This window comes from Crinia signifera, chromosome 1 (assembly GCF_055691185.1).
Source record: "Crinia signifera chromosome 1, ASM5569118v1, whole genome shotgun sequence".
In the NCBI taxonomy this organism is placed as follows: Eukaryota; Metazoa; Chordata; class Amphibia; order Anura; family Myobatrachidae; genus Crinia; species Crinia signifera.
In genome coordinates, this window is record NC_139217.1 from 201,279,635 (window position 1) to 201,292,678 (window position 13,044).

At 40.3% G+C, this 13,044-nt stretch overlaps 1 protein-coding gene across 1 annotated transcript in view; it reads left to right on the forward strand.

Moving 5' to 3' along the window:
• Positions 1–808: 808 nt before the first annotated feature.
• The window catches only part of LOC146027058 (neurturin-like), a 128,327-nt gene continuing 116,091 nt past the window's right edge, over positions 809–13,044 (forward strand). Inside the window, exon 1 of the mRNA XM_083158064.1 lies at positions 809–1,570. The gene's annotated coding sequence lies outside the window, so the exon portion shown is untranslated. The remainder of the gene's footprint in view (positions 1,571–13,044) is intronic.

Genomic DNA, 13,044 nt, shown 5'->3' on the forward strand with positions numbered 1-13,044 from the left:
CTTTTGCATTTTTTTTTTATTTAACATGTTTAGATATTCCTATTTTACATATTATATGGTACTGTTTTATTGAAAAAATAGATATAATAGCTCATTAACTGATAAAACATATAATCATATACTGTACATATATATATATATATATATATATATATATATATATATATATATATATATACACACACATATGATACAACATACAGTATTCTGGACTGAATAAGACAGAACAGCATGCTACTAATATATTTTATTTGACTTTATACTAAAATGATCAAATGAATTCTGTTACCAGTGAATATCTCTGTATAACAATAAATCAGTTGGCTGTGCTGCAAGTATCAATATGCAATACTTTCAAGCATATATTTCGCCAACAATCTATCATGTTACTGATGCATGAAGACTGCAATTAGCTATAATGAGACAATTCTACGATCCATTAAGCCTGTCAATGTCTTATTGCACTTTCATCCTGCATAGACCTTTTAAGTGAACTCCCATTGGTTTTTTAACCTAAATGTCACGTGCAAGGCTGCACAGTATGTCACAGGTTAAGTCAGTGGCTCGGGGGTTAAAATGTCATATTTTCTGTAACCTGATATTGGCCAGCAGGAGGAGTTAGTGAGAACAGAAAGATTAAAGTTAGTTAAAAAAGTCAGAACCTTACGCAAACATAGACACACACACATATATATATATATATATATGTATATACACACACACACACACACACACACACACACACACATTCACCCTCCCACCTCCAGCCCTTCCTACAAGAGAAACTCCTTTTCTCCTTCGAGCAAGGTTCTGGGTGGCTGAGAGAAGGAGGAAGATTAAACATTAGACTACTGCTAAAAATAATTAATCCAACAGCATGGGAATCCGACAATCCTAAGAAGGTTTCTTATTCACACACCAATAAAACAAATTCTGCAGAAGAAGAAAATAAGAAGAAATTATCAGAAGCTTATTGCAAAATATTTGTATTAGTGACAGAACATAGTATTTGGGGTATTTCTGAGGAGCCCCATATAATGAAAAGGATAGATCAGGCTAAGTGGAAGAAGTGAGTGTTTCTTAATGTGTTAGACACATGACATGCCTCCAGAGACACGTATGTTAATCAGCTGCACTTATATAATGAAGCAGCAATAACTTCTGACAGCTCTTGGATGGGAAAATCTACAACAAACCTACTCGTTGGATTTACAAGGAATTACAAGAAGACTAAACAAGGTTTTTTTTCTATATTGTATAAAAGAATTACTGAGTAGCGTTTGACTTGAGATAATCCAGCTTGTGTGGAATCCTGCTTTATATGTGACAAGTAGGGGACATGATGGGCAGTAAGTGGCTGTCGTGATGCTGGGCAGTTCCTTACAGATGTTACAGCCTTTCTAGAGGTGTCCAAGTGACCTTTGCAATAGCTGACTTGACTGTCCCAATGGAAGATACAGACATATCCAAGGTCAATCCATCTTTATGGCTTTGTGCTTGCAACAGTGGATTTGATATAAGGACAGGAGACCCCAATATTTACTAACAGTCTGGATGGTCCGGGCTAAAGGTAAGTTAATTGAGAGTAAATGCAAGTGATTTTCTGAAGTCCATCATTTTCGCATTGTCTTTCCTGGCAAATTTGCAATCAAGTACCCTGTTTTAAAAGTTCTGCTCATATGCAAAATTCTTTATTGAATTTAATTGTTAAATTAGCTCTAGAGCATTATCATTCATTGGTTTCTAAAGATGAAATGCTGCTGTTCTGTACACAAGACTGGTATAAGGATTCTGTCAGCTGCATGTGGGTATACAGGATACCTTAGGGATAAATGTCTTATCCAATCTTAGTTACAACTTAAGACAACACTGAAAAAGATTCTGTCAATTAGAACCTGTCATTCTTTACAGTAATCTGTCTATGGAGCTTCTTGGAAAATTACCATTCTTATCATCGTACAAATATAAGTTCTCAATGAACCCGTACCTACATCATAAATTTAATTTTGAGGAGATAATCTTATATTTTAAATTGCAGACACACCATACTTGTTACACCTGATCCTGGAACTGTGCCCGCACACACACATACACACACACACACACACACACACACTTACACACTTTATTGTTACTGTATATTGTGTACCTTTATGTACCATAACTGATTTCTGTAAAGTCTTATATTACATACATACACAGCATATTCTACCAAAATGCTTTACATTTTTGTAATTCTATAGTTCTATTTGCGATTGAAAAAAAATATTTGTTTGTAGTAAATGACAATAATTAGATTAAAGATATTGCATGTGGATTATAAAGCACCAAAATATGTAGTGATACATACAGTGAAATAAAAGTATGGCAAATTATAAAAAAACAATTGAATAGCTACTGTATTACCTCAAAATTTAAAATGAGAAATGTTGACTGCTGCTGAAAGTGAAAGATATATTGTCATCGCAGTGATGCATTCATCTGTGGTCAGTAGAAAGTTGAAAGTATCACAAAAATCTGTGTAGCACCACAGTCCCACAGATTCCAGCATAACCAGAGCATCTATGTTGTTAAGTGACTGAATTCAAAATATTGCATATGTAACACCTTACACAGTAGCTCTGTGTTTCTTCATGCTACACACTGTGTTAAGAAAAGAGTTAAAATACTTCCAGATGAAAAGACAGTAGATGTCAATTCCATACCCCTGCATGGATTTTTTTTTGGCTCCAAAGGCACTGGAATATAGATTAGTTTAACTCAACGCAAACCCAATGTACATAAGTACATTCCAATATGCCTAATGCCCATTTGCTAATTTAGAACAAAGCAAAACAGAAAAAATCTGCTTTAATTAATTCATACAGTCTGACTACACACTGTGGTATTGATGTATACATATAAAAAATGTAATTAGTTACTCACTGCAAGATGTTTAGCAATAAATCCTAGTTTTGGCAAGCTTACATTTAGTTTCTAGATATTTGCCTGTGTTAAAATCACCACAGACAGCTGATTGTTCATAGCATGCAATTGTACCATTTCAAGTACAGTACACTGTAGTATTGTGTTAGAAACAAGATTTTACAGCATCTATCTCAGTATAGTGGGTATTCTCAAATACCATTTTCATAACATTTTACAGAAACATCAGGTTCCAAATATTTTTTTATTTATTTCCACTACAGTACTATGTACTAATACCTTAATGCAGAAAATTTCACAGAAAAGGCAATAGCTGCAGACTGGGGACTGCTGCAGACTGCAGTCCCCATAAATGTCAAATTGGGACTTTAGCCTGACTTTGTAGAGTTTGGTTCCTTCGGTTTATGCTATCCTTAGTTGTAGTATACTGCTTTATACCTATGGAGGCATTCTAGCAGGAGAGGGATTTGCAGCCTCCATCTGGCACTAAAATCGCATCCCGTGTGCATGTGCGTGTTGTCAGTTTCTCAGGAGGAGTCTTTCACAAATGTGACAGATGCATCTTGCAGGGACAGTAGTTATTATCACTACTACTGTTGCTGCTGTCAGTAATTATAGTTACAACATAGCTGGGATACTGTTGTATAAAAAAACTGTTGTGAAAAATACATTGCAGCAGCATTGTTAAATTAATAAATGTATTAACAATGTTAATACATAGGCCTCTTAATATGACACAAATAAAAGCTCCAATGCTGTATAATATAACTTATAGTCAAGTCACTTAACACCAATGAGGCACTGTAACTATTGCTGATAATGTGCAGCCGCCAGATCACACCATCCTTCAATGGAATATAAGACTTGTGTGAATCTGACAATGTCCAGCTACTGTAAATAGCTGCATCACACTGCTGTAGATAGACAAACCAACACACATTGCATCTGCCTTGATAATCTGTAGTCTGTAGGGCATGCACAATGGAAAACCAGCACACTCAGCCCCTGTCTAGATAGCAAGGAGTCAGAATGCTACACACAATAGATAGAAAGTCAGCACACTCTGCCTGTGCCCTGATATTTTTTTGTTATGAAGTAATTTTCTGTAAACTAGCGGTCATATTACTTTAGATATAATGGCATAATATTCTGGACATTTCCTGATAATCTTCAATCTCTGGGTTACATTACAATAGAAAAGAATCATACTCTGGGAATGTCTTCATAATATGTAACCTAGGCATCATCGATGTAACAAGCGCTCCTGGTGCCCTGTGTTGGCCAGAACACTTAACGTGTGACGTCACACACAAGGGACAGGTTGCCAGCACCCATAAGCTATAACTCTCTCTGGAGCCTGGGGCACTGCAGGGTACCATTCCATGCACCCTGCAACCTAGAAGTGAAGACAATGAGACTGGACACCCACAGAGCCTCTGCCCTCAGTGCGGTGCACCACTCGCCCAAACCATGTTACAACATAGTCAGCAGTCTGTAGGTCACGCTACTTTGGAAAGATAGAACACTCTGGATCTGTTCTGATAATCTGCACTCCGGAGATCACAATATATTGTGGTCCAGCCCCATAACAAAGTGGCAATGCGCAATGTGCCGGCCCCATGTCCTATACTGGGGCTGGGTCGTCTGGTCAGAGAAGTAGAGCTCTGCCCAAAATATGCTAAGGTTGCTTCAGGTGCTGATCCAGTTACCCTGCAAGCCACAAAAAGTTGAAGCAGCAGTATTGAGTTTTGAGCCCTTTTATTCAAGTAGAAAAACACCTGTAGTGATGCAGCGACACCTGAAGTGATGTGAACAAGCAGATAGGTCGTGCGACAACCCAACAGTTAGGACTCCGGTGGTCAGTATACTAACATCGGAATCCTGACCGCTGGTACTCCAACACGGGGGCGAGCGCAAAGAAACACCTTGTGGGCTCACTGTGCTCACCGTACTGCCGGCTCAGTTGCTCGCTGCGCTCACCACAGGTTCTATTCTCTGTTTATGGGTGTCATGGACCCCCCTGAGGCAGAACAGCCCCTGTCAGTCAGGATCCCGACTGTTTGCCATTTGAAATTCTCATGTCGGTATACTGACCGTCGGGATCCCTACTGTTGGGCTATCATCCGGCACCCCGCTTGTAGAGGTTATGTTACGATTCAACTTGTGTAAACCTGGGGCACATACTAAGGGAACATCATTACAGTACATATTAACAGTCATCACATGTAAAATAAGTGCCTGATTCTTCCCAAGCGAGTTTATTTATCAGATGATGCCAACTAATGTTGGTCAGGAGACACTGTAATTGTGGGGTATAAAACATACCTGTCTTGGTGAAGAAGAATGCATGAACTGTATCTGAAGGCAATGTTGATATCTATCTGTGTTACATAGAAAGGCAGTCTGTGGCTGCCCTGATATTCTATTATGGAAGCATATATTTTTCATTATATAAAATGCAAGTTCTTTCTAAACCTGATTGCAGTGAGAACATTACAAAGCGTAGAAACATAGACCTCCAGGAAAAGAGAGGGTATGAGCCGAGTTAGAAATTGTTTTACTTATTTCTTATTCAGAACATTAATCAGGGAATTAGGATAGCTTAGAGAACTATAAGATAATTGGATGTGATTTTCAGTAATTATTTTTCTGCTGACCACCCAGTGCGTGTCGTTGATCAGCTCACACTATATTCAACATAGGTTTATAGAAATGTATTTATACAGGGAGTTTAAAGGAATGAAAGTTGAAACTCTTTTGCCGCTGTCTCTCGTCGAATCTTTTAATTTTGGAAGTCTGCCAGACAGGACAAGTTTGTTATACACAGTGGATGTACAAAAATAGTAACAGAGTTTACAGGTGGCGATTACAATATATCCAGAGCCAGGCTTTCCACACAGATTTGGCTCAAATTTACATTTATGGAATGATTTATTACTTTTCTATTTGATATTGCTTTAAGCTGAAGTACTGTGAATCACAAATAAGGCAATGAAACCTACAGTGTAATCATATTGAAAAGTCAGTTGTTCTTGGGTGATAATGTTACATTTCCCAACTCAAATGACACCTTTGCCATCATCTGTTTGCATGAAGTACTTACAGTACATTATACTGTAGAAGCAATGTAAAGTTTCAGCCCCAGAGAGTACCGACAAGGTGGAAAGGCTGAATTTTTAAGTGTAGGATGTTGTAAGCACATACTTGCCTACTTTTGAAAACTTATATCACGGAGATTATAGTTGGTAGTAGAATTTTGTACAAAGCCCCATTGAGGGGGCGAGTCATGCTCCACCCAAAGGGCGTGTCTAGTTCCATATATGGAGAGATTGTGAAAAGGGATTGTGAATGTGGCACCTAGAAACGTGGCTGTGCACTGCTATATCTGAGAGGAATCTATTAAAAGACAGATCCAAATGTAAATGAGACACAAAGCAGTTAGTACGAGCTACTATACTTGCTAAAGAAAAGTCACTGATACGTGTCAGGGATTGCTCATCTATTTGTTTTATAAGTGGTTCCTTATAAATGGCCACAAGAAGTGCCTGTAGCCATAGGGATCATTGGGCCAGAAGAACTAAGCTTCAAAAGTAATAAAATGGAGAGTGATAAACAACCAATCAGCTCCTGCCTGACATTTTTCAATCTTAGTCTGTGACATGGAGCTGATTGGCTGGTCACTCTCCACTTTAACACTTTTGAAGCTTCGTGCATCTGGCCCATTGTGTTTTATCACCAATGATGGGAAATGGCGCTGGTGATTCAATGGGCGGTATTCAATGAGCCATGTTTTTATGGCGAATTTGTGCTGTTTGGCGAATTTTTGACAAAAACGGTGAATCACCCTATTCAATGACCAGATGGCGAATACATTTCAAGGTTTTTTTCGCCATGATTCACCGAGTAGCAATCGCTATCTTTTTATGGTGAAGTGGAATGTGAACTTTTAAAATAAAGTGTTTTGTTTTTTTACATTTGGTGTAAAAAAATCAGGAATTTTATTCTGAGAAGGGGCATGCTATTTTTATTCATGTGCTGTAAGCACATGAATATATATTTAATTAAAAATTTTTTTTTTTTTTTACACAGCAGCCAGCAGGGGGCGCCGGAGCCGAGCCGCTCATTAGATATTCATATATTCACTGCACCCGATCGTTATCGGGTGTAGTGAATATACCCAGTCCCCTGCTGGCACCCCCGGGGGGCAGCCTGTGCTGCCTGGCACCCGGGGAGCCCACCTCCCCCCCACATACGCTCTGGGGCAGGCAGAGAGACTTCCATCTCCCTGCCTGCCACCGTCCTAAGGCTCCCTGCGGCATCGCCGCAGGAGCACAAATTCGCCAGTCAGGGGCAGTGAGCCCCTGACTCGTTGAATACCGGAGCTGTCGAGGCTCCGGAACGTGGCGGGCAGTGGCGAATGTGCAGCGAATCCTAAACAGGATTCGCTGCACGTCGCTGGTATTCACATTGAATACCGCCCAATGTATATATATCTATCTCTCATTCCTTTCTATCCCAAAAATGTAACAGCTACATAATGTGGGCTAGGTGAAATGAGGGAGAGTACAGGACTAATCAGGGAGAGAGGGAGATCGCTGCTATTTCAGGGAGTTTCCTACAGAATGCAGGAGTGTCGGCAACTATGGTGTAAGGGGGTGAACCAATATGTCATGTGCCGTATGTTTCATCAAAAAATGTCCATTGTAAGATTGATTCAATGGCTTAGATGTCTTTTAATTAAACCCTGATAAGTCCTGCCTATGGTAAAAGGTCTGTTTTCATCAGAATTAGTTATTTTGCTATTTTAAAAAGGCTATGGCCACCTGCAGATATTAGCCATTAATGCTAGAAGCAGCTCTATTCTACACATATCATCAGTAGCTGATATCTACAACAGCTACATAGCAAGCAGCTGAAAAAGGATTGCACCAGTGCAAAAAGTACCGTCTCTGGTTCTCCCAGGAAGATGACAGTTGCGAGCAATGTACATCTTGACAAAGGAGCGATCCAAAACATGTTGATGTCAGTGCTGCGACTGCTGGCATATTTCAAACCAGCGTGTCCATTTTGGTGCCACTTCCAGTCTGTGAGTTCGCCATCCGGAGTGTCGGCAGCGCTGAGGATGGGGATATAACACCTCCTCATCAGACTGAACATTGTGCACCGCTTACTTTTTGTTCCTGTTTTATGTTATGTGGACATTTTTAATAAACCCCTTTTTTTACCCTTGATGTCGGAAACTAAAGAACCTGCTACGGGAACGCGTGATAGAAAGTTAAAGTAAGTTCTATCTATCTACTTGTAGAGACGACTGGGGAGGTAGAGTACTAAAGATACTGGTACTTGTGTATTATCACGGCGCCCAAGTTTGTTACGTACGGCACTGTAGGAAAATCGCATCGCATCGCATTGCATGGGCCATTGTAACGCCCGTGCGATGCGATCCGATTTTCCTAGGTAATGTATTCAGTGCTCTTTTATATATATTGTACAATGCCATTAGATAAACAATAATGACATACAATGAGGTTTTACCTCATTGGGGGTACCCCCCCCCCCACACACACACACACACTATCCACGCCACCCCGAAGTGTTGCAAGCCCAGCGAGCCCCGCGAGGGGAGGATGGACACGTCCTCCGACCTTTTCATACCCCTACTATCCACATTGACATGGAGTTGGTTTTATATACTGTGGCGAGCGCATCGAGCCACTGAGCCCGAAGCGTGGCGAGCGCAGCGAGCCCAGCGAGGGGACGCGGCTTACTTTACATGTATTCCGCGTCCCCTCGAGGGGCTCGCTTCGCTCGCCATGCTTCGCTCGCCACGCTTCGCTCGCCACGCTTCAGGCTTGGTGGCTCGCTGCACTCTCCGCACTATATAAAATCAGCTCCACGCCGACGTGGATATTAGGGGTATGAAAAGGTCATAGGACATGTTTTGCTGCACTCGCCATGCTTCGGGGTGGCTTGGATAGTGGGGGGGGGGTGCCTAAAACCTCATTGTATGTCATTATTGTATACATAATGGCATTGTACACCCTGTACAATATAAATAAAAGAGCACTGAATACATTACATAGGAAAATCGGATTGCATCGCATGGCACTTACATGCGATGCAATGCAATTTCCTTACACAGAATAACCCACTAAGCAAATAGCTTGGTGGGCGCCGTGATAATATATAAGTACCAAGATACCTTTCAGGGCACTCGGGCACTCGGGACAAAAATTTGAAGTAAGTGTTGGCCCTAATGGGAATAGTGTCCGGCTTACCTATCAAAGAAACTGCTTTGTGAACACAAGATAGGATTTGAAAGTAAGTGTGGTTCCATTAGTCCACTGATTATACCACCTGCTTCCTGATCTCCAGCTCACAAGCAAGTTTCACCTCAGTGCTGGTTATCCCTTCTCTACTGTGTCTGCCAACTGTATGATTACATGTTGGAGTCGTCTTTGTCATATGGTGAATATAGGCAATGTACATTACTCTTAGGCCTCTATTAGCCATGGTAATTTACTGAAGCTAATTATTGCAGACGGGGCTCTCCAACTCTCCTGGATGCCAGCGCTTATCAGGGATTTTGTTTTGCCTGCCTCCGATAGAATCTAATTGGTTTCTTTGGGCAACTTCTCCCCTTTATGACTGTCCAAGGTTTGCTATATCTCCACTATGATTTCTGTTCTGATGAGTCAAGTGGCTCCACTATGAAAACAATTTGCAACATTCTTACCATTGATTCTTGGATTTTTTTTTAAACATTAATCATGGTGTCATCAGATCATGTTATTCCTGCACATGGTGGAATTGTTAATTGGCCTTTACCCAGTAGAATTACATTTTCTCGGTCATTTGTTAAGGTTCTGCTAAAAAGAAGACAGTGTTTTCCATCTGCTCAGTCTCTTTACACAACGCATTTAGTAATTACACAGACCTCGCTGTTTTGGTATAAAAAATTAGCTTTTGATGTTGTTGTTGTCAGCTGTCCAGACCACAGTGTATTTTCCTCCTCAGATGTTATCCTAACAAAAAGTAAATGTAGAAGTGCAAGTTTAAACTACCTCTATTGCTCTTGTTTACAGAGTAACATTATATCAGTAGCAACTTATGCCTAGTGGATTACAAAAGCAGTTGTACTGATTGTGTTTGAAAGAAGCCTTTATGCTATACACTGTATATTGGGAACAATTTATTTCATGTGGAGAGCAGTCAGTGTAAGGTTTTTAAACAAGCTATCTGTTGGGAGGCTGGTGAAATAAAAGCTGTGGTCCAGGTCATTTCTTGCTGGGGAGATTTCAAAACTCAACAGGCAACTAATTGGTTATAGATAGGAAATCATGAGAGTTTATCGCGATGCACAGTGGAAAGGATAGAGATAACCAACAGCCAAGGGAATCTGGAATCATTGCTGCTTATTTTTAGCAAATATTCACCAGACTGCAAGTAAAGCCAAACAATGGAACATAATATTTACTGGGCCATATAATACCCCCTGTGGGTAACCTGTAATAATGCATTCCTTGTCAAAAGATCTAGTGCATTCTTTTGTTATTTCGCAGGGAAGTTCTAAAAGAGGAGCTACAGGGGATACAATAAGAAAGCTTGCGTGTCTTAGAAAAACACTTAGAAATTGTGATGCTATGCTGCTTTACTGTTTATACTGTTTTTAAAGACTTTGGGGTCTATTTACTAAGCAATGGAGAGAGAGAAAATGGACAGAGAGAAAGTACCAGCCAATCAGCTTCTAATGACCATGTTACATGCAGTTATACCCCTTTCAGATCGCGAACACAAGTTGGAACCAGATGTGGTGCATTCGCATTAAACCCAGATCGCCCATTATATAGAGGGTGACCCCGGTTTAACCCTTCTTACAACCCAGGTCGAATTGCCAGGTTGCTCGACCTTGGTTATAAGGTTTGGTGCTTTCACACCTAACCAGGGCTTAGGAACTGGTTGGTTGGCACTTTGGGGGTCTATGTACTAGGCATTAAGGGCCAGTTGTATCAAGCTTCAAAAAGTGAGAACATGGAGAGTGATAAACAGCCAGCAAATCAGCTCCTACCTGCCATGTCACAGGCTGGGTTTGAAAAATAATAGGTATCCACTTTATCACTTTTTGAAGCTTGATACATCTGGCCCTAAGAAAGATTAAGTGGATATAGGTAAAGTACCAGCCATTCAGAATGCAGATGGGCCAGATGCACTAAGCTTGAAAAGTGATAAAATGGAGAGTGATAAACCACCAGCCAATCAGCTCCTAAATGCCATGTTACAGGCTGTGTTTCAAAAATGAGAGGAGCTGGTTGGTTGGTACTCTATCTCTCTGGGCGAGATGTACTAAGCCTTGAAAAGTGATAAAATGGAGAGGGATAAACCACCAGCCAATCAGCTCCTACCTGTCATTTTTCAAACACAGCCTGTGACATGGCAGTTATGAGCTGATTGGCTGGTGGTTTATCACTCTCCATTTTATCACTTTTCAAGCTTAGTGCATCTGGCCCTTTGTGGCTAAGTACATAACCCCTTATTGTTTCGGTTCATTTACAATGTTTTTAGCTAATTTTGTAAGCAAACACAGATTCACTTTGTTGGGGTAATGACTAGATATCTCACAAAATAGCTGTAACACCTACTACTGATCTTTTCAATGTAAGATAAACTATTCTTCCTTTTTTATATATGACTCCACTTTACTTACTCCAGTGTTGCTGCTAATTTGAATAAACATCCCAACATCTTATGTGTTCCTCTAGCATGTAAAACCTTAAACATTCCTAGGTTATATAACTAAACCTGAAATAACGACTTGGAGATATAGGTTTGGCAGAAATTGTTAACTGATTTATTTATCAAAACTTTTAAACTAGATTGATTATTTAAATTAATTAACTAATGGTGGCCAAAAAAGAACGGCTACTAACTAAAACTCCACCCCAACTACAAACGTAACTGGCCTAACTCAAACAAGCGGTATCCAACTCCACCCAACTGCATCGACTACCCACCCAGTGTGGGGTCGCTGTCCCCGAACGGGTGATCCAGCGAAGGCCTAAGTCAATAAGAGGTGAGTGCACCGAAAACAAGCCATGTACGTAACATCAACACATAATGTGAGCTAATTTGATTAAACCTGCTGTTCTTTCCCACCTATCAGCTAATGAGATGAAACCCACCACCTTCAAACAAGCAAAGGGGAGGGGGGGGGGCGGGGAATTTTGCAGTAAGAAGAGGAAGCCTCCTCCCCTTCCTGCCAGTGATCTCACAGCCAACACAGCCTAACCTATTACCCTATTGGCTCCCCGAGTCACATGCTTCCAAGGTTGTTACACAGACAGGGATGTTTAACCCACTACACGTCTATTGCAGGCATTACGTTATTCAATAGAGTTACTGTATTAATGTTTTCTCTGACTCACTTAGTTTTTACTAATAAGCCTTAGCTTATTAGTAGGAATTAGAAGCAATGGCATTTTATCTATGCCAGTTTAATCCATCTGATTACGGCATACTGGTTTTAGCAAAAAACAGCAATTGCTTGTAATACTATGTGGAACAGTGCTATTACTGACTACATTAATTGATATTTTTTCTGGAACTTATTTATGAGATTTAGCTTTAATTGATCTACTACTCGTTAAACTATGAGAGTAAATGTCTGTTAATTGCTACGGGTTACCTCACAGTTGCTGGTTTTTAAATAAGCCCAAAGTACTTAGACTGTTAAAGCTTAAATAATGACATGAAACAGGAGGAGGTGTTAGAAAAGCTGTTATTTATAGCAGCAGTTGGCATAACTGAAACCAATTTTAAAGGGTACATAAAGGGAATACAGCATATTGTATATTGAGGACAAGCAAGCTGATTGGTAGGAATGACTTAAACAAAAGGTGTTATAGTGAGGTGTTCGCTGGATTAAATGGGGGGGGGGTGTATTATCTGGATCAGGTGATATAATACATGAAGGGTTAAGGAGGCGTAATAAAATCATGGCAGGCTTTGGCTGGCATAATGTGTGTGTTGATTTAAAAGATTTTCAGGCCAGTTCACACAATAAATGAGCCACACATGTTTGCATTGCTGGGAGACCGAGGCAGCGCTCGGACAGATGGCTCA